Source organism: Euprymna scolopes, chromosome 17 (assembly GCF_053919585.1).
Source record: "Euprymna scolopes isolate OS-2025 chromosome 17, ASM5391958v1, whole genome shotgun sequence".
Taxonomy (NCBI): Eukaryota; Metazoa; Mollusca; class Cephalopoda; order Sepiida; family Sepiolidae; genus Euprymna; species Euprymna scolopes.
Genome location: NC_136498.1, coordinates 128,731,744 through 128,754,323, shown reverse-complemented (window position 1 = coordinate 128,754,323; position 22,580 = coordinate 128,731,744). Strand labels below are relative to the sequence as shown.

General features: G+C 39.1%; 1 long non-coding RNA gene across 1 annotated transcript in view; it reads right to left on the bottom strand.

Moving 5' to 3' along the window:
- Positions 1–1,841: 1,841 nt before the first annotated feature.
- The window catches only part of LOC145296972 (uncharacterized), a 28,615-nt gene continuing 7,876 nt past the window's right edge, over positions 1,842–22,580 (bottom strand). The window contains exon 2 of the long non-coding RNA XR_013870089.1: positions 1,842–3,079. This is a non-coding gene — a long non-coding RNA (uncharacterized LOC145296972). The remainder of the gene's footprint in view (positions 3,080–22,580) is intronic.

Sequence of the window (22,580 nt, the reverse complement as noted above, 5' to 3'; positions counted from 1 at the left end):
TTAGCGCAAATCTTCCATATCTTCAGTCCCGCACAAATAATTGCGTAAGTTCTCACACTAACATCAAACTGTGCACTTATTTTCTCTATTACTATGAGAATGATAGAGATCTTCTTCAGATTCCAGTTTCTTTTCCTGTCATACATAACACCTTGGTATTTCATTATTCTATCCCTCTCAGTGTCTTTGCTTGTTTTTCTTTTATTTCAGTTAGTTTCAGGTTTATTCCATAGAAGAATGTATCACTTGAAGTTTTTATAAAATAAATGTGAATTCTTTGGACAACACAATGCACACATTTTGCAACAATATAGTTTTTATTGTGTTGTTTTTTTTTTCAGGTTAAACTAAATTTAATTTATAAGAATAAGGAAATTCACATACTGTGCAAGTATATGATTTTTTACTTTTTTTAATTCATCTTCATTTAGTTTTAAGAGGTCAAGGCGCTCCTTCCTGTGGTTTACATTTGATTCCCTTAAAATTTGAATTTATATCTGAGGGCTCTTTTAAGGATAGATGTTGTTCCCTTTAGGGCTGCTATCTGTATTTTGTTACAGCTCGGTCTTCCTGGGATTGCTTCTAAGTAATTCTGAAGATTCTTTTTTTAGGTCAGTTGCTCCTATTACAACTGGTATAATGTTGATTTTTTTCAGAGGTCATGTTGTTTTTAAACCATTTTTTAGGACCTGATATTTTGTTATTTTTTCCTGTTCTCCTCTTGAGTGTGTTTTTGCATGCATTTTTTAAAATGAGATTTTTTTTTAAAATGTTGAACTGCACATTTTAAAATTATTATAAATTATTAAATACATACATATGACTTTTAAATGCTTATTTAAGAATATATGCCGAATTGTATATAGAGAGATAGACATGTATATATTTCTAAGTGTATACCATAAATGCTAACTTCTTTATGACTTTTTAATTTCTATTTTGAATATGGACTAACAGACAGGCTAATGATTACCATAAATTATTATTGGCATTTTCTTTGCTATTTTGGTTTTTCTGATAGAGACGATCGATTTTCGCCCCAAGATAGTTATGAAGCCCAGTAATGGAGAAAAGAAAAAAGCCGAAAACTCACATTTGCGCATGCGTGGAGATACATTAATGTGTGTCACAGTGTCTTAGTTCAAAGTAATTAAACTGTGAATGCATCAAGCACAGAGGGCGAATTACTGCAAGGCTACACATCTGCCATGAACTATTTTCTTTCGTTATATTTCTTGCCATTTCCACCATTTTGTATTTACTTTTTCTTCTTCGTTTTTAAGAATCTATGTTTGGTTTCAAAAAGATCCAGGGTTAACACTTGATTTTATCATGATTTAAATTTACAGCTGAAGGGTTTTTAAGAATAGACGTTGTTCCCTTTATGGCTTGATCTTCTACAGATTATTTCCAAGTATTTCTGAAGATTAAGGTTTTTATTAGGCCATCCTATCACAATGGGTATTAAAAGGTTTAATAATTGAAAGGACATTGGAAATGTATTTCTTTCAAAAACCATGTTTTTAAATTATTTTTTAGGTTCTGATATTTTGTTATTTTTTTTATTATTTAAAAAAAAATTACTTGGTTAAAATCTTTATTTTAATTGTTTTATTAATTTTTGTTTTATTTCATGTTTTAATTTTATTTTAAGTGTGTGCGCAGATGGATTAGGTCAGCTCTCAAGTGTGTTTTTGCTTACTTTTATAATGACTGGAATGATAGAGATATTCTTAAAATTACAGTTTCTTTTCATGACTTACACAAGTTTATAGTTGTTACAATTTCGTCTGCTACAAGATATTTTGTTATCTTTTCCCTCTCAGCGTGTCTTGTGGGTGTTTTTTTTTTTTGCATGTGTTTAATGTCGATTCCTTTAAGGGATTATTTCGTTTTAAGATCATTGTTTAGGTCCTGATATTTTTTAAATTTTTTCTCTATTCAGCTCTCGAGCGTGTTTTTGCATGTGTTGTTTTAAATGAGATTGTTTTGAAAATGCTGAAGTGCACACTTCACAAGAATGTGGCTTTTCACCGGTGTGAGTTCGTACATGGATCTTTAAATCGTAACTCTGTGAAAATGCTGAACCACACACTTGACAAGCATAAGGTTTTTCTTTGCTGTGCGTCCGCAGATGGATGATCAAGTTAGAGTTGTATGAAAATGATGAGCCACATATTTGACAAACAAAAGGTTTTATGCCATCATGCATCTGCATGTGTTTTTTTAGATGGGATTTTTGTGAAAATGCTGAACCACACATTTTTTGACACACATATGGCTTTTCACCAGTATGCATTCGGTAATGGATCTTTAAATTGTAATTTTGTGAAAATGTTGAGCCACATTCTTCACAAGCATAACGTTTCACACTAGTGTGTTTATTCATATGTCTTTTTAAATGTGATTTTCGTGAATATGCTAAATCACAAACTTCACAAGCATAAGGTTTTTTACTTTTTTGTTCGACTTCAGTTAGTTTTAAGAGATCAAGGGACTCCATCCCAGAGTCTACACTTGATTCCATTATGATTTAAATTTATATTAGAGAATATATTATAAAGAATAGTTTATCTTTCCCTTTATCTGTATTTCGTTACAGCTCAGTTTTCCAGCGACTGTTCCCAAGTATTTCTTAAAATTATTTTTCATTAGACCAGTGATTCCTATCACAACTGGCATAATTTTTATTTCTTTCAGAAATCATATCGCTTTTAGATCATACTTAAGGTTCTGATATTTTATTTTTTCGTGCTCATCTCTATTAAGGCCATAGTCATTTGGGACTGTGACATCAATAATGAAGGCAGTTTGTTCTGGCTTGTTCCATATTACAATGTCTGGTTTAATGGCCTTGTCTTTTATGTATCTGCCCACCTGTATGTCTTTATCATAGTCACTTTTCCGTTTGATGTTGTCAGTGTGTATGTGCATGTGGGTTTATAAATTATATTTTGTTGTAAAATCACAAGCATAAAGTTTAAATGCTTGGTTCTTTTGCACTATTATTTTCAAAATGAATTTTTCTTGAATTTATTTTACATTTTCTTTCAAAAATCACTTGTTTCAATCCATGTCACTGTAAATGAATAAGAAAATTTAATCAATAGATATTATATATAAAGAAAAAATATATTACTATTTCTTTTACATATTTAAATATGATTTTGGTGTAAATGTCACAAACTTTACAAGCTAAGGTTTGTTTATTTTTAATTATTATTTTAAAATAAATTTTTCTCGAGTATAAAATCCACATTTTATTTAATCTGAGCCCTGTAAATGAATAAGAAAGTTTAGTCAATAAAAAATATGACGAAACATAGACAAAAAAAAAGTTACTATTTACTTAACGTGTTTAAAACATTAGGCTGATTTTATTTATTAATGAAAATATAGTTTCAAAGAAAATAGCGGTAACAATGTTGTTACAAATTTATCACCATAATTGTCAATGCATGTTCATGGCAACAAATAAAAATCATATATTTAGATGCTTTATACATGAACTACACCAACACTGATGAGTCATAAGACTGATAGAATAAATATTATTAGTTCACAAACAGCATAATCGGCATAATGATGTTGACATTTATCGTTTTATCCATGGGAAGTGCTCGTCTGATCTCCAGTCTCCTCTCGCCAATCTTTCATGAAAAACGCCCATCTAGCTGAAACCACTGTCAGTAATTTTCCCCACTCTTTATCTGTGCCTAAATCAAAACGTGATTCCATGAACAAAGCTTCTTTCTTAGAAGTGCACGCCTGTGGATCTCTCTTCCGTTTGTCTGTTTCCCATCTGACTACAACTTGAATGTCTTCAGGTCCAACATAAACAAGTTCCTGATAAACCACTCCCTTAAGTAAGACACTTTATCAGATCTCCATTACTAACAATTACAAGGTGCTGTATGTAGCCTCGGCTTATCTCGGTATTGTTTCCAGTCATCCTGGACCTCTCCTTGTCACCGGACTCAAGTAATGCAGATTCAGAAGAGGTGTGGTTGGAGATTGCGCAACCCTTGCTACACAATTACACACGCAGCTGCTCCTACAGGGTGTATCCTTTGTCTTTCGAGACTGAACGGAGGCATCGATAGTTCACAAATCTAGAGAAAATTTTCCAGACTCTACTTTTCGTCAGAGAAACAATAATGTCTTGACAATTATATTTTTTTTTTATTGCATTTTCACTCCAAACAGAGCACAGTGCCACTTTAATGTAAGGGCTACTATCTGTGACATAAATTGCAGAGATACTATGTAGGGAGTTGAGCATCAAGATGTAGTTTTACATTACACTTGAACTTCTTCATGTCAGTACAGTCGGGGAAGTAGGAACCCGAAAGTCTAGCAGTTCTGGGAAAGAAACTACTAGAGTAGAAGGCTTTCTGACATCTGGGGATCTCTACTTTGTAGAAGTGCGACTTTGCTGCTTGTCGGGTTTGTCGGAGGGTATTTACATCGAAGGGGTACAAGGACTTGTAGTCCGTCCGAGCATTTGTCATTAAAATACTTGTAAAACAGGCAGAGGGATGCAACATTTCGTCAGTGGGGCAGAGGCTGAAGCCTAGCTGACAGTTTGGGACGTATTATATTTTTAAAAGTCATTTAATTAGTTTTATATAATTAATTGGACCTTATGAACTGATATAAGATGTATTTTAGGAAATGAGAATTCATCAGAATAACATTGTAGAGTTTTGGATGTTGCAATAGGCAATCATTGATCACAAATTCTCAGAATTCACTTCTATTATTTTCCCTAGAGTGAAGGTAAAAATTTGGTTTGGTTGTTTTTGTTTTATGGCATATCAACCCTTTTCAGGCCATTTAATGCCAAATTCAGTTATTTTGAAGAAAAAATTTTTAATAGAATATTTTTTTCAAGTCGATTTCTATTTAACCAATAGTTGGGACCCTAACAGGTACTACCACTCCAGATCAGAGTGGATCTGGGAGTAATAGCAATTAAAGGGTGGCTCCACACTCTCCAAAGCCCACAAGCTGGAGCCTCATCATCGGATATAGTTTAAGGTGATATCCAGGACAATGAAGGTAAAAAGTTTAATTGTTTGTAATTTGATATGTAAAAAGGCATGGGTTTGCAGTTTATATAATCCATGGAGGGTTTCTTTCTGTTTTGTCTTTAAAACTCCTCAGCCTTACATTCACAGGTAATATGAACTGGAACAAATACATTGAGGACATTGCAAAGGCTGCTGCAAAGAAGGTGGGTTTCCTCTATCATGCTAGAAGACTACTCACACCTGAGAGTATCCTGTACGTCTACAAGACCACCATTCACCCATGCATGGAGTATTGTTGCCACATCTGGGCTGGTGCATCTACTTCTAGTCTCTCTCTCTCTTAGATAGGATCTAAAAAAGAGTTTTCAATCTTGTTGCAATATTTTGGTGTTTTTAATGGGGTATGATCCCACACAGTCGGACGATTCTATTTATAAACGATGCTGCTAAGAACTGACAAATCAAATTAATTCACGTTCTGCTACCAACCAATCAGAAACCAGAATTGCTTCATAAATATTAAGCCTTTTCTGGAGCAATTTCACATGTTCTTTTCTATCTCAACACGGTAAGAATATTTTGTTCTGTGGAACTGTCTACTACAAACAAGTCACCTCCCAGGACTTGTGTGTAACAGCGAACCATCTGAAACTGTTCTGAAAGTCAAAATGGCTTACACTTCTAGAGGTTATGGACCCAGCGTGCATCTTTATTTCGATGGATCCAAATCAAAATTCGAATTGTATTAAGTTAAATTTCTAGGATATCTACGAATCCAAAAGCTACACGAAGTACTACAAACACAACCTGAAAACAGAAACGACCCCGACTTTATTGAAAAGAACGCAACTGTCTTTGCGGAATTAATACAGTGTTTAGATGACCAAAGTCTATCACTGGTAATGAGAGAAGCCCTCGACGATGGCTGCAAATCATTAAACATATTGAGAGAGCATTATTTATCGAAAGGGAAACCCAAAATTATTTCTTTATACACTGAACTAACCTCTCTAAAACGAATGGAAGCCGAAACTATTACTGATTATATTATAAGAGCCGAGACAACTGCAAATTCTTTAAAAATGTCTGGTGAAGTTATAAGTGACAGTCTGTTAATTTTCATGGTCCTTAAGGGATTACCGAGTGATTTCAAGCCATTTACCACCGTGATAACCCAGAAAGAAAAACCCACAACTTTTAGCCAATTCAAGGTAGCACTCAGAAGTTACGAAGAAACTGAAAAAATGATCACAAAAAAAAACGAATCCACAAATATCATGAAATTTAAAAATACACACATAAAAACACCAAAATCGAATTACACCCATGCCAGGAATAAAAAACGCAACTTTGCCAAAAGCAAGTTTTTTCCTAAGAAAAGTACAAAAATTATTTGCTATAATTGTGGACGACCTAATCACAAGCGTTTCCAATGTAGATGATACAGGACTCAAAATGGCGACTACATTAAAAATGTAGAGAGCTCTGTTAGCGAACACACATTTTTATTTTCGTGTACATTTGATGCTTCAACAAACAATAATAATTTTCTTGTCGATTGTTGGGCCACGGCACGTGTGATTACAAAGGAATCTGATTTTATCAATTTTGATCCCAACTTTAAGCTACAAAATCATTTTGTAGAACTAGCTGATGGGAGTCGAGTCAATGATATCGTTTTGAAAAGAGGCAATGCGAAAATCTCGCTAAAGAACAATAAAGGTGAACTATGTTTCTGTATTCTAGAAAACGCTCTTCTAATCCCAAAATTTAAACAAAATATATTTTCTGTACAAGCTGCCACAAAACAAGGTGCAAATATAAACTTTAGCCCCAATAAATCAAAACTGGTATACCCAAATGGAACTGCATTCGACATTAAAGAAAATGGAAGACTATATTATTTAAATAGCGTAGTCCCATCAAAAACCACCTGCCATGATCTACAGACATGGCATAAAATTCTTGGACACTGCAATATTCCTGATATCAAAAAGTTGCCGACTGTAGTTGATGGAATGCAAATACAAACATCAAAAACCTTCAACTGCGACGTCTGTACACAAGGGAAAATGATAAACTATCAAAACAAGATACCAGATAAAAAGGCCAAAAAAAATCCTATCAATGGTGCATTGTGACTTGAACGGTCCTGTAGAACCGATGGCCAGAGAACATTATAGATATGTGTTGAATTTCGTAGATGACCATTCAGGTTTAATAATGGTTTACTTTTTAAAGAACAAATCTGATACCCTGCTAGCAACTAAGAAATATCTAGCCGAAATGGCCCCCTACGGTGAAATCAAGTGTATTCGCTCTGACAACGGTACGGAATTCACCAATAAAGACTTTGAATTTTTATTAATTAACCATCATATCAGGCATGAAACATCAGCTCCTAGATCGCCACACCAAAACGGGACTGCTGAACGTGTATGGCGGACACTTTTTCAAAAGGCAAGATGCCTACTCATTGAATCAAAACTCCCTAAAAACCTCTGGACGTATGCACTTATGACCGCAGCCTATATATGCAACAGGTGCTTTAACAAAACACTATCTAAAACTCCATATGAATTTTTCTGCGGTAAAAAAAACAAATTTAAGCAGAATGCATATATTTGGTTCAACTTGCTTCGCATATACAGAGAAAAAGGGTAAATTGAATATTAAAGCCGACAGAGGTATATTTCTTGGATACGATAAAAACAGTCCAGCCAATTTAATATTTGTTCCCGAAAAAAATAAAATAAGAATCTGGTGTGTAAAATTCACAGACACGTTTAATTTTACAGACGAAAACCCGTCATATGAAGAAGATGAAATTATATTACCTCAAATAATTAAAACAAACAAAATGACGGAGACGAGAGTGTCCATGATGATGATGATAATGATGATGATGATGATTAAGTCGAAAGATATCCCAAAAGAAATAGAAGACGACACGATTTTTTTGTGGTCGACAATATAAAAGATTATCAAATCGACTATTGCTATTCAATGGAAAATGTGCCAAAAAGCTTAAACGAAGCAATTAATTCAGAACATTGTGATGAATGGAAAATTGCCATGAAAAAAGAAATAGATGCCTTAACTGAAAATGATACCTATACGGTAGTACCTCTCCCAAGAGATAAACATGTTATTTCTACCAGATGGGTCTTTACAAAAAAGAGTGCAGCATCAGGCATAGAACAGTACAAAGCAAGATTTGTTGCTAAAGGGTACTCTCAGATTTACGGTAAAGAATACTTTTCTACGTTTTCACCGACAATAAACCTAACGGCAATCAGAATTTTAGTGCAAGTCGCATCACATTATGACCTAAACATCCATCAAAAATGGATGTAAAAAATGCTTATTTGAATGCCCCAATAGACTGTGAAATTTATATTACCCCTCCAGAGGGATTTATAATGAAAATAAAAATAGCATGTGGCAACTTAACAAGTCATTATATGGTCTAAAGCAGAGTTCTCAGTGTTGGAACACAGTATTTCATGATTATATTATTAAACAACAATTTAGACAATGCACTGTAGACCCCTGTTTATATACCCAACACAAAGATGATAAACTACTGATTTTGGTTTTGTGGGTCGAGGATATTTTAATCGCATCAAATTGTGACATAATGTTAACTGATGTTAAGAACAAATTAAGTAAAAGATTCAAAATGACCGATCTTGGCAAAATATCCTGGTTTCTAGAGATAGAATTTACTCAAAGCAAAGGACTTGTTACGATGACTCAATCGAGATACATTGACAAAATACTATTAAAATTTGGAATGGGAGAGTATAAGAAACGCTCTACACCGGTCGAAAATGATATTAATAAAAATATACACACAGAATCTGAAATAATAAATGACACACAATATCGCGAAATTATAGGTAGTCTTATATATTTAATGACTGCAACCAGGCCCGACATATCTATACAGTAACAAAACTGTCACAAAAATTATCACGACTGACAATGAAGAATTTAAACAGAGCTAAACAAGTCCTACGTTATTTAAAAGGAACTAAAGAACAGAAGTTAGTATTTAGAAAATCAAGAAATCCCCTAAAATTAGAAGGTTTTACGGATTCAGACTGGGCAAACGACGAAGATCGCAAGAGTGTGTATCTGGATATTGTTTCAGACTCTCAGAAAATGGGCCTATTATTTCATGGAAATCTAAAAAGCAACAGATTGTATCTCTCTCTACGTGTGAAGCAGAATTTATCGCGCTCACACACACGGCCCAGGAAGCACTCTACCTTAAAAATATCCTAAAGACTATTTTAGAGCCAGAATTAATTACAAGCCCCGTAGTAATTAATTGTGATAATCAAGCCAGTATAGTCTTAGCACAGAACACGATAATCAACCAACGATCTAAGCATATAGATATAAAATACCATTTCATAAAAAACGAGATAAAAAAAGAATCCATTATTTTGAATTACATATCATCAGAACAAAATATCGCTGATGTATTTACGAAACCCGCAACAAAGATAAAGCTACAACGTTTTTTCTCAAAACTTGTTGGGGAATTCGACTGAATATTTTTTTTTCACTGCCCTGTATGTATATAGATTTCTATATATCAAAAAAAAAAAATTAGTCCTGGACAAGGCGTTAAACTGTATCCATTTTATTTGTATTAACACTTTAACCCACTAATGCGTAACTAATACTTTTGCTTAAAAAAAAAAACTCTTTGCAATTTCCTTTTTTGACATTTGAACACAATTAAAAATGGCGTCTTTTTGAATGCTAAAATTCTAAGATCCAAATGATTTCTAATTTTTGTTATGTCTAAGTGAATATAAAAATATTTATTTTTGAGCAGAACAAGCACAAGGGACTTCTCCATTACAAAAAATAGGGAGGATGTTGCAATATTTTGGTGTTTTAATGGGGTATGATTCCACACAGTCGGACGATTCTATTTATAAACGATGCTGCTAAGAACTGACAAATCAAATTAATTCACGTTCTGCTACCAACCAATCAGAAACCAGAATTGCTTCATAAATATTAAACCTTTTCTGGAGCAATTTCACATGTTCTTTTCTGTCTCAACACGGTAAGAATATTTTGTTCTGTGGAACTGTCTACTACAAACAAGTCACCTCCTAGGACTTGTGTGTAACAGCAGACCATCTGAAACTGTTCTGGAAGTAAAAATGGCTTACACTTCTAGAAATCTAATAGATCTTTCTTTGTCAACTAAGCCCCAAGCCCTGTCCCATCACTGCAATGTTGCATCTCTGTGCCTGTTTTACAAGTATTTTAATGGAATGTACTCTAATGAACTTGTTGCACTTGTGCCCCCTTGACATACATATCCTCAACAAATCTGCTTAACAAAAAAAAACACATCCCTTCACTGATAAGGTCCTTAAATGTTAGAAAGCTTTCAACTAATAGTTTCTTCTCTCAAACAAATAGACTTTGGAATTACCTTCCTGTTACCTGCTTCCCTGACTGTAGGGATATGCAGAAGTTTAAATGTAATGTAAACCACCTACGAATGATCCCAAATTGTAGCCCCTTATGTCCAAGTGGCGATATGCCTTGTTAGGGGTTATGCGAGTAAAAAAAGGGTAACAGTCATACACATTAAGCCTAAAAGTGTACCATCTCTAGATAAAATGTCAGCCTTCTTAGAAGTATTATTGAATTCGAATGTGAAATTCAATAAAATATTGCAGTTGATATACAAATATTCTTATGTTTGATCATGAAAAAGGATTTCACTAAAATAGCTTAAAATATTGCTTAATGAACAACGGAATGTTCGAATTTGTTATGACATTTTCACCAGATTGAAAACTTAGAATACTGGGTGATGAACCAACCTGAAAATGCCTTAAATTGTATACATCCAGAGATAACAGATTGTATCTTCAGTGGTTTGTTCAGACTTTCAATAGTCAAGATTCCATTATTATTTAAATTTATATTTCACGATTGTCCAAATTGTTGAATTTCCCATCTTAGTCAACTTTGCTGATACACTGAAAAAGCAAGATTCAAACTATTATGATAGCTCAAACTTGATTAAAATAATGCAGAGGTTATCCTTCTAAAAGGAATTTGAATATTTGCAGAATCCTTCAAGGAATCCTTTACCAAAAATAGTGGGTAGTCTGAAACTTTTTTAATTCAATCCAAGAACAGAATTGATAAAAGTCTCTGTAAATGAAGATCAGAAAGTTAATCCCTTACTTAATCCTAATAACCACCAGCTTATTAGTCTCAATACAAAAATGTAAGTGTTCCCATTATCTTAAATTATGTAAGCTAAAGTTATGAGGAATTAGATAATTTAGAGTATGAATCCTATGAATAAGGTTTTATATGTGTCTGAAGTTTAAGTCAATCTCATTACTTACCAACATTTTATTTGATAATTGTAAGTAAAAACATATCTACATTTCAGTCATAACTGTAATCATCATTATAGAAACAATGAACTGATGTTAGTTTCGTTTTTCTTTGTCTTTTGAAGAGATTTTTCTCTTTTTGCGCACAACAATAACTGCTGCTGATGGTATCCTGTGTGAACAATCAATGATTATGTTTTGTTGCCTTCACGAGAAATAAACATTAATTAATAAAAAAATATTTTTTCTGTTGCTATTTATTTTTATATGCAATGCATATTGGCACATTTATATTTGAAATGATTTGCATTATATATTGAATAATGCGTAGTTTTGTGTATTTAATTATTTCAAAATTGTTATATTGCAAATAAATTTTTAATTAGATAAAGCAATAATTAGTAATAATTGTATTCTAAGACCACAGTTAAACATTAAAAAGAATATTGAACATATTTAATAAACAAAAACAAATCATTAATTAAATAATTCACTTAATAAAAATGAGAAACAATAACATTGTGCAACAACTTTTTCGAATATTGTCTCGATTTCTACAACTGAGTTTGGGTATTTTTGCACTGCTGAATCAGGAAATGGCATCCATTTCTCTTCCTCAAGTTTTTGTGTTAATTTGAAAAAAATTAGATCTTGTAAAAATTACATTTTTGTGGCATTATCAGCTGATTTTTGTCAACACATCATCCTAAATATGTCTTCAAGAGAAAGAAAGGTTTTGTCAACAACTTATGTTGATTACCTGACAGAAACACTGATTAATGTAAACTGAATGGTGGCCATTGATAAAGGTAAGTACATGTAAATTGCTGCTTCACCAATGTTCAAACTTCACAACTTGAAGTTCTGTTTCTTTAAACTCCTAGAATGCTTTGCAGTAGGAAGGTCTCTCTTCAGATTCCAACAGTAGTCAGCCATCATGACTACATCCCATCAACACTGATACCTGATCTTCATACCTTTCAGATATTGATTAAATCTCTCCTCTGCTGAGTGACGACTCACCGAACCAAGATTCTCAGGAGACTGGTTCATATGTGAAAATAAGTAGTACATCTTGACGCTCATGTTGCAGTCCAGGTTTCTGAAATGAGTCAGCATGTTGTTGACAAATTTTCCATAGTTTCTGGCTTTACTGCCAAGAAAGCTCTTCACTGGCAGAACAAATGTCTTGAATGCTTCTAGTTCCACTTCATTCATTGAGTTCTCAAACTCTGGATCTCTGATGAACTGCCATATCTTAGGACTGTCATATATGCAAACTTTCAACTTCTTGGTCAATCCTGGAAAAGCTTGGCACAAGCAAGTTAAGTAGTCACCATCATTGTCCAGAGCCTTGGTGAACTTTTTGATTAAGCTAAGCTTGATGTGCAGTGATGCGAAGAGTATTCTGTCTATCCACCAGAAGAGGGTCATTGATAACGCTCCTTTCTTTGCAAGACAGCAATTCATCCTGCACAAGCCAATCCTTCTCTGTATGCTGACTATCAATTCTTGGAAGATTTTGAGGTTTTATGATTTCAAACTGATCCATTTTGGACATATTTACCCAAAACCGAGTCATTAAAATAATCATTTCCAATCAAAACTATTTTTCTACATAGCATTTTACTCCCACCAACTTCTAAAATGCATCACATGTAAATGTGAACAAAAACGTAAAAAACGACATGGGCTATAGCTGAAGAGCTTGACCTGATTTAACAAGACCAATGTGATTTTGGCTTCAGTGCATCAGATTCATCCTAAATCAGATGAAAAAAACGCAGGTCAACAAATTTGTTATTGGCCAGTGTAATGTAACACTTTTAGATCATATATTATTTATTTTTACACACAAGTAATCTCTTATGAGGGCCAAGCATCATTGAGAGCCATAGTTTCCGCATTCGGTGATGACATCACTGTCTTCCAGACATCAAGGCAGTAACAGAGGCGCTCATACAGTACGAAAAGACCACAGGGGCCAAAATCAACTGCAGCAAGTCGACCGGTTTGCGTTTGGGAACATGGAGGGGCACTGACTCTCTTCTCACTCCCTTCAGCTGGACCAATGGTTTGAATTCTCAGCATGTGGTTTGGATCAGTAAAGTCAAAGGTCGAAGCCGCAGTCAACTCATATGTTCGAAGGAAACTCTCCTTGAAGGGTAGGGCAGAGGCATGTGCTACCATCTTTCGACTTATCCTGTACCAACTGGCTGTATATTCCCTGCTTGATAACTATCTAAAATCCCTACAGAGCAAGTTGTCCTTGCTTCTTTGGAACAAAGGAAAACGTTGGGTTAACAAACAGATCTTGTGTCCGTGTGAGGAAGATTTGAGAATGCCCGATTTGAGGTGGACGCTGAGAAGCTGGCCTTCCTGGGCCAAACCTTGATAGAAGAGTCTGCATCGAACCCCACAGTTGAGGTCGCTTTTCCTGACCTCATCCTTGACCACAAGGTCGAGGCGGGTTGAAAACTGTGGACACAGTTCTTGAGAGTGTAAGGCCACCGTAAGGAACCTCTCAAGGCCCAGCAACCTTTCAGGCTGACTAGAAAGGAACTATAAGGAACTAGTGAGGGGGGGGGCACCGACTCACTTGTTGAAGATCTGCTCCTGGTGGAGCTGAGCACCAGGTTCAAGTCATCTCAATAACTCTGAGTTTTCCTTGACATGGTGATTGCCCTAAAATATGTTGCTCCTAAATGCCAGACTAGTGAGGTTGTCAGGGTGTTCCGATTGCAGGACCCCAGCTGAGGAAATACTGGAACATGCATTCTTCGATTGCAGTGGACTCAGATAGTACTGGGTGTATGTCAACGAGATGACAGTTCGCATCTTGCCTACTGGATGCGTCCTATGTCCTCCACAGTGCAGAGCCATTGTGGGACTGGGAGAGACAAATGGTGTTTCTTGCCATCCTGGCTGTGGCCAGAATGGTGATATGGAGTGCAAGACAAGCGTAGGGTCGAATCTTTTGCTGATCAGGATCTGGTGTCCTTCTTCAAGCACCAACTGAAGGTAAAGATCAGATGTGATAGGAAAAGATTATACTCTGTGTAACGTGCATCCAGGAGATAAGCGCCCGCGTGTTTGCGTGTTGTGTGGGTACGTGGGAGAGACGGATGGGGGGAAAAAGACTTACCTCGAGACCAGCTCAGCGTTACCGACCAAAAATAGAAAAGAAAGACCAAGATGGCGACCGCCGTCTTTTGTAAAGTATGATGTCTCGCAAAGTCACACGAATTCTCGGAATATGCAAATTTAGCCGGCCCAGAACGACGATAAAAGCGGGTGAGGGGAAAGACGTGGGGCAGTGACGATTGAGTTGGCTGGGGAATCGTGTGGCTGTTGCTTCTTGTGCCGTGTTGAGGATATCTTACCGTGTTAAAGAGAGAGTCGGGCGCCATCTTGAATTTTTTCTTACACTTTTTACTTACAAGCTATTCCGGCCATTTGGCCTCTAGGACTAGGACCGAGTCGAAATTTGACTTAAAGCTCATACCCGAGTTTGACGGGTCCACGTCCATCGTCGACTGGGTTGAAAGGGTCGAGCTGACGTGCGACCTTTGTGAGGTGAAAAGGGTACACACTGTAATTCCCCTGAGATTGGCTGGGGGTGCCTTGAGTGTATATCAGCAACTCAGTGCTGCCGAAAAGGGAGATGTCACCGCAATTAAAGCTGCGCTGTACAAGGCATTTGCCATGGATCCTTGTACGGCCTATGAAAAATTTGCTTCCCGAAAACTTCTACCGGAGGAAAGCGTGGACGTTTTCTTCGCTGAGTTAAAGAAACTCGCAGTTCTGTTCGGTGGAGGGGTGTCGGAGCGGACGCTCGCGTACGCGTTTGTGGCGGGCCTTCCCACTCGGGTGAAGCAGCTACTGAGAGCCTCAACCAGCGTTTCAACAACGACCATGGAACACTTGATGGAACGTGCTCGAGCCATCATCAAAGATGAGGAGGACCTGGGGGAACCAGTTGTGATGGCGACACAGACAGGCCAGATTGGCGCTCGGGAGATTCCGAATCAGAACCCTGCAAGCAATGGGAAATGTTTTCGCTGCGGCCAACGCGGACATTTTGCAAGGAATTGCACCAACAGGGGGCGTGTGCGCTGTTTTAAGTGTGGCGGTTTGGGGCATCTAGCCCAAAACTGTGCGGGAAACGTATCAGGGGAGAGGACGTCAGCGCCGCCCTGCTCCCCGAGCAAAATTTGAACAAGGCGCAACCAGTAATGACCGTCTACGTAAACAGGATACCCTGCTCAGCACTTCTCGACTCAGGCTGTTCGCATACTATAGTGAGCACCAGGCTGTGTCCAAGTTGGACTAAGAGGAAGATCAAAGTCACCACGATAGGAGGCGAGACCCAGACATGCTGTGGAGCTGGAACTGTCAAGATCTACACGGACACCGGTGCAGCCACTAAGATCAATGTGCTCGTGACCCAAGGAAATCTCCTGGGGTTTGACCTGTTGCTCGGATACGATGCCATCAAGGCGCTGGGGGGAGTCGCAATTCATCGGGATGGAAAGGTGCGATTCTTAGAGGCCCCAGTGTGTGCAGCGCTCCATATCGATCGGCCGGATTTTACAGTGGACTACGACTCGCGCAAGAGGGCCTGGATTGCATCTTGGAAGTGGACCGAGGGAATGGCACCGACTAAACTCAAGAATGGGGTTGCAGAGTACCCTATACCCAGTGAGGCCCGAGCAGAATACAAAAGGGAACTAAAGGCATGGATCCAAGATGGCTGGTTAATCCCCTACCCTGAGGACAAGCTTGGGCCTCCGAAGGGTCTAATACCCTTGATGGCAGTAGTCCAGCATAACAAGTCGAAAGTACGGCCCGTGCTGGACTATAGGGAGCTTAACAAGCATATTGAAGCCTACACTGCCGATGCTGACGTATGCGCCAGTAAGTTGAGGGAATGGCGTCAGAAAGGCACTAATGTCTCAATATTGGATTTGCAAAAAGCCTATTTACAGGTGCGAGTTGATGAGACGTTGTGGCCGTTCCAGACAGTTTGGTTCCAGGGGCAGAGGTACTGCCTTACACGCCTTGGCTTTGGCCTAAATGTGGCACCACAGATCATGAAGACTATTGTCAACACAGTATTGTCCCAAGAAAAGCCCATGAGGGACTCAGGGACTCAACGTCAGCTTACATTGATGATGTATACGTCAATGAAGATGTACAGTCTGCGTCGTGTGTCAAAGAAAAGTTGGCTCAGTTTGGTCTGGAATGCAAGAATCCCGAACGTTTAAGGGAAGGAGCACGTGTATTGGGATTGGATGTTTATGAAGAAGATGGCACCCTACAATGGAGGCGTGGCAGTGAAATTCCAAGCATCCCCAACCTCGTTACAAGGCGGACCGTTTTTTCTTGGTGTGGAAAACTTGTTGGTCACTTACCGGTCTGTGGCTGGCTCCGCGCAGCTGTTGGTGTGATTAAACGCAGAGCAAATTTAACAACCACGGGTTGGGATGACATATCCGATGATGTCCTACTAACTCTGATGATTAAGGAGACACTGGAGAGAGTGAACAAGAAGGACCCTGCCTGTAGGCGGTGGTGTGTTAACGGAGACAACGTAGGTGTGTGGGTTGATGCCAGTTCTTTGGCGTTGGGAGTATCGTTGGAGCAAGGAGGAAACGTGTTCGAGGATGCGTGTTGGCTGCGGCCCGTAACAGATTCTCAGCATATCAACCTGGCAGAGCTGGACGCTGTTGTAAAGGGGGTAAATCTGGCCCTGCAGTGGCAGTCTAAGAAGTTGACCTTGTACACAGATTCTCTCTGTGTCTACCACTGGGTGTCTGACACACTTTCAGGACGGACACGAATCCGTACCAAGGCAGCAAGCGAAATGTTAATACGGAGAAGGCTAGACACGCTAAAAAACCTGGTATCTGAGTATGGGCTATCACTGAGCGTCACTCTGGTGCCATCACATTGTAATCGTGCTGATCAACTGACCCGTGTACCTCACAAATGGTATGAAGCCGCGAAGATGGGAATGGAGATTACTGCTCGATCTTGTGCAGTTGCAATCGACCCATGTCAAATACAAAAAATTCATGCACAGAGCGGACATCCGGGTATCAAGAGGACCCTTTATTTTGTGAGGCGTGCATACCCAGCAGTGACCAAGATGGATGTCAGACAGATCGTCAGAAATTGTGAGGCTTGCCAGTCTATTGATCCTGCACCAGAGCGATGGCAGAAGGGTCGCTTGGAAGTTGAGAGTGTGTGGCAGCGGCTTGCCATGGATATTACCCATTACAGTGGCAAGCCCTTTCTAACTCTCATTGATTGCGGGCCTACGAGATTTGCGGTGTGGCGGCAGATGACCAGACAGGATTCAGCAAATGTTGTTCGCCACCTATCATCCATTTTTTTTGAGCGAGGTGCGCCGGAAGAGCTCCTGACTGACAATGATGCAGCGTTTTGTAGCCAGCAAGTCCAGCAGTTGTTAGATGAGTGGGGCGTCCGACTACGGTTGCGATGTGCGCATGTTCCGTCAGGAAATGGCATTGCTGAAAGAAGCCATCGCAGCATCAAGAGAATTGCTGCCAGGAAGCGATGTACTATTGCGGAAGCAACATATTAGTACAACATTACGCCAAAGGACGGGACGTCCCCTTCAACCGCACATGCGAATGCTATTTACACGTACCGAGTCGGAGTGAAGGGAATCAACACTACGCAGCCAACCGACAAGGGAACATATAACAGATATGAAGTGGGAGATCCAGTGTGGGTGCGGCCTCCAGGAAATCGGTGCACCGACAAGTTTAAGCGAGGACACATATCTGGAGTGATTAGCCAGCAGTCTGTTTTGGTCGATGGAACCCCACGACATGTGCGAGATCTTCGCCCAGCTACCGAGGTGCGTCATACAACTACAGAAGAAAGCAGTGAAGCGTCTAGCGATGAGCTGCCGATGCACGGATTCAGTGAGCCCCTTCCAGAGACTGATAGCGATACTTCATCTGATGAGGCAGAACCAGATCCAGAGCCCGAATCTGAAACAGTGAATGTACCTCTTCGCAGAAGCACACGCACTAAAAGGCCACCCCCCCAGTGCTCTCTATGTGATCATCAGATCAGGGGGGAGTGTAACGTGCATCCAGGAGATAAGCGCCCGCGTGTTTGCGTGTTGTGTGGGTACGTGGGAGAGACGGATGGGGGGAAAAAGACTTACCTCGAGACCAGCTCAGCGTTACCGACCAAAAATAGAAAAGAAAGACCAAGATGGCGACCGCCGTCTTTTGTAAAGTATGATGTCTCGCAAAGTCACACGAATTCTCGGAATATGCAAATTTAGCCGGCCTAGAACGACGATAAAAGCGGGTGAGGGGAAAGACGTGGGGCAGTGACGATTGAGTTGGCTGGGGAATCGTGTGGCTGTTGCTTCTTGTGCTGTGTTGAGGATATCTTACCGTGTTAAAGAGAGAGTCGGGCGCCATCTTGAATTTTTCCTTACACTTTTTACTTACACTCTGAGGCTTTTGACCAAAGATGGATAAAGATAATGAGTCTGTGCGTGGTGTGTACAGGTGGCAAGTTGGAGTTCATGTTCCCCACCTAATCATGGCATGCACGTTCCAGATCCTGCTGGACTCCAGAACCCTAAAACAAGCTTTTAGGCTAGGTTCTTAGCTAGCCGAGTGAATGGTCCATTCATCCCCGATAAGAAACCTCCAAAATACCTACACCCCAATCCTTTCTTTTTCGTCCCTGGATACCCTAATAAGCAATCTTGGAGAAACTTCACATACCCTCCCCAACCTCAGTTTCTTTGCTTCTGCCTAGAATTTCAGCTCCATATACAGAGTGACTTGCTTGTTTCTAGCCAACACCAAGCCAGAAAACAGTGGGCGTTCTACCACCTAGAGAGGGTTAGGAGGGTCTTACTAACATTTTGATTATATTTTTTTGACTTCTTATAAATTTTTGTTCACACATTTATTTTATTGCTTAAAAAACAAACAAACAAAAAACACACACACACATAGAATATGATTTGGGAATCTTAGGTAAGATGACTCCCGGTGTGCTTGTGGTTTTGTGGTGAATGAGAACTTTAGCTAAGATCAAGCATAGACCAACAAAAGGTACAGTGACAAGGATGACTCCTTCACCAATTTTTGAGTGACCTTGTGCCTAATTTGTTTTTTTTTTTTTTACACAGTGACCACCACTTATCAAGGCCCGGAAGCCACTCAGGGATAAGGATTATTGCAAGTACATTACGTTAATGTGGAGATTTGATGAAGTGTTTACTTAAGGGGGCAGTTCATTAGGAATTTGTTAACATTGAACTTGAAGACATCCAACTTGTAGTCCGGTGGGAAGCAGGGAGATGGAACAGAGTTCCACAGGTGTGCAGTTCTAAGAAAGAAGCTTTGTTCATGGAATCCGCATTTTGATTTAGGCACAGATATAGAGTGGGGGAAATTTTTCACAGTGGATTCAGCTAGACGGGTGTTTTTCGTGAAAGATTGGCGTGAAAGAGGGGGGACCAGAGATTGGAGTTCAGATGAGCACCTGCCATGGAAATAACGATAAAACAAGGATAGGCTCGCAACGTCTCTTCTGTGGAAGAGAGGTTGCAGGGTAGAGAAAAGGGCATCCCCCACTAAGCCTATTTTGTACTCTGTAAAGGCAGGATAGGCTGTTTTTAGCAGCTCCTGCCCAGATGTGGCAACAGTATTCCATCCTTGGACGTACTTGGCTTTTATATAGATAGAGAATTGCATCAGTAGTAAGATATCTTCTGCAGCGGTAGAAGGATTCCACCATCTTTCCAGCGACCATGGCAACAGACTTGATGTACATGTTCCATTTCAGATCAGGAGTAAAGGTCAAACCCAGAAGCTTGTCAAAACACGGGGACTCACCCAGACGAGAGCCATCCATCACTATTGATGCCAGATGGGGATCAGAGCGTTGATGATGTAAGGATAGGAGTTTGGTTTTGGATGCATTAAAGGTAACCAGCCACATCTTCCCCCACTGAACCACGCGCTCGAGATCAGAGGAGAGAGAATCAGAGAGAACTTCGTCATTTACAGCCTTTGATGTGTTGCCGTAGATGGTCGTGTCATCAGCATAGATGTCAACGAATGATTTAAGTATGTGTTTAGGGTGGTCATTGATGTAGATCAGGAAGAGAGTTGGGCCCAGGATTGACCCCTGAGGGACTCCAGCATTTATATTGCAGGCCTCCGATTTTTGTCCATTTACCACTACTCTTATGAGCCTATCGGAGAGAAATGATTTAATGATTGAGAAAACATTTCCAGTTATACCGTAGCTGGAAATCTTGTGAAGTAGACCCTTATGCCATACCTTGTTGAAGGCCTTTGCTATGTCAAGAGCAATTGCCCTAGAAATGAAGCCTTTGTCAAGAGATTCACTAATCCTGTGGGATATAACCGTCCGCAAATCTGCGGTAGATCTTGCAGAGCGGAAACCATATTGTGTGTCACTAAGAAGGTAATTCCTGCTGAGGTGGTTGACTATTTCTCTATTTAATATAAAATTCCAGCAACTTACTCAAAACACACAGGAGACTTATTGGTCTGTACTGAGAGGGAGATGACTTATCACCTGAATTCTTAAATACAGGGCAAACTGATGAGGTCTTCCAGGGAGTCAGAAAGCACTTCTCCTTAAGGCAGCGCTAAAATAGTTTCGTAAGTATGGGAGCAAGTTCTGGTTGAAGCTTTTTTAACACTATAATTGGGATGCCATCAGGGCCAGTTGCTTTACTGGAATCTAGGTTCTTGATTAGCTTGGCGACCTCCTGCACGGATATTTGTATGTTACCTAGCTTGTTCTGTGTTATAGGAGGAAATATGGGGAGTTGATGGCCTTCGTCGCATAGGATAGAATTAGCTGCAAAGTTCTTTGCAAATAGTTTGGCCTTGTCTGACGCTGACGAGATGACCTCTGTCTGGTCCATTGATAATGGTTGGGATAGAACGCACACTTTTGTTCAGGATCCTATTTGTTATTTGCCAAAACTGGTGGGAACCAAGCCGCTGATCAGCTACCTTGGATTTAACAGACTGGGCATATAGCTCTCTTGCATTTTTTATTACTCTTTTACAGTGGTTGCTGGCAGTCCTGAAAGCAGCTTTAGTCTCAGTGAATCTATTACGTTGGTAGCTATGGAAAAAGTGATTTCTGTGTGCGATAGCAGCAGCACATTCTGGGGAGAACCATGGCTGGCTGTTAGGTTTTTGTTGGAATTTTTTAGATGGTATGAATTGGTCTATGCCTACAATTAATCATTCGGTCAGATCTGATACTATAGAGGACACTTCCTTTTTAAACATGGAGTGCAGAGGTAAATCAGATATGAATGTACGGAAGCTATCATAGTCAGCCATAGAGTATCGGTATACAGTACGGTGGAGGGGTACGTCTGGGGGCTTCTTACATTTCGTTTTTATCTTAACTGATACGATGGAGTGGTCGGAGGATCCTAGAGGAGAATGAACAGAACATGAACATAGCTCAGGGGAAGTTGAGAGAAAAAAGTCTAGGAGGCTTGCATATTGACCGGGTGTATCGGGCACACAGGTGGGTTCGCGAACAATCTGAGTGAGGTCATAAGCAATGGCAAAATCATGACAAAACCTCCCCTCATCATCTGTCTTATTTGAATGGGTCAGGTTTATTTCTGTTTTGTTTGTAAACTTTCAAAGTGAATAAAAAATATATATAACTCAAAGTGTAGTATCTGTTCTTCAGATGCTGCACTTTAATTTCTTGTTCTCTCTCAGTGGAGCAGCAATTCTTCATGACTGAGACAATTTTTATTTTTGTTCCTTTTCTCCATGTTAAAAAACGATCCTGGTGTCTAACTCTGTCCTGTGAGGACTTATTGTAAATAGGTAATCTCCTGCTGCATCGTGAGATCAGACTCGTTGGTTTGTACCTGATCGGGTCTTGGTTATCCACCTCCATATCTGTGTCAGATGTCATCTGCCATCATTACATCATCATCTATCTTTTCCATGTCTATCCTCCCATGTATGTCACACGGGAATATGCTGTCCTCCATTCTTGGCCTTGGCAAGGTGCTTGAGGGGGTTGTTGTTTGAACAAATAATCTGGCATATCCATGATAGGTTGGATCTTG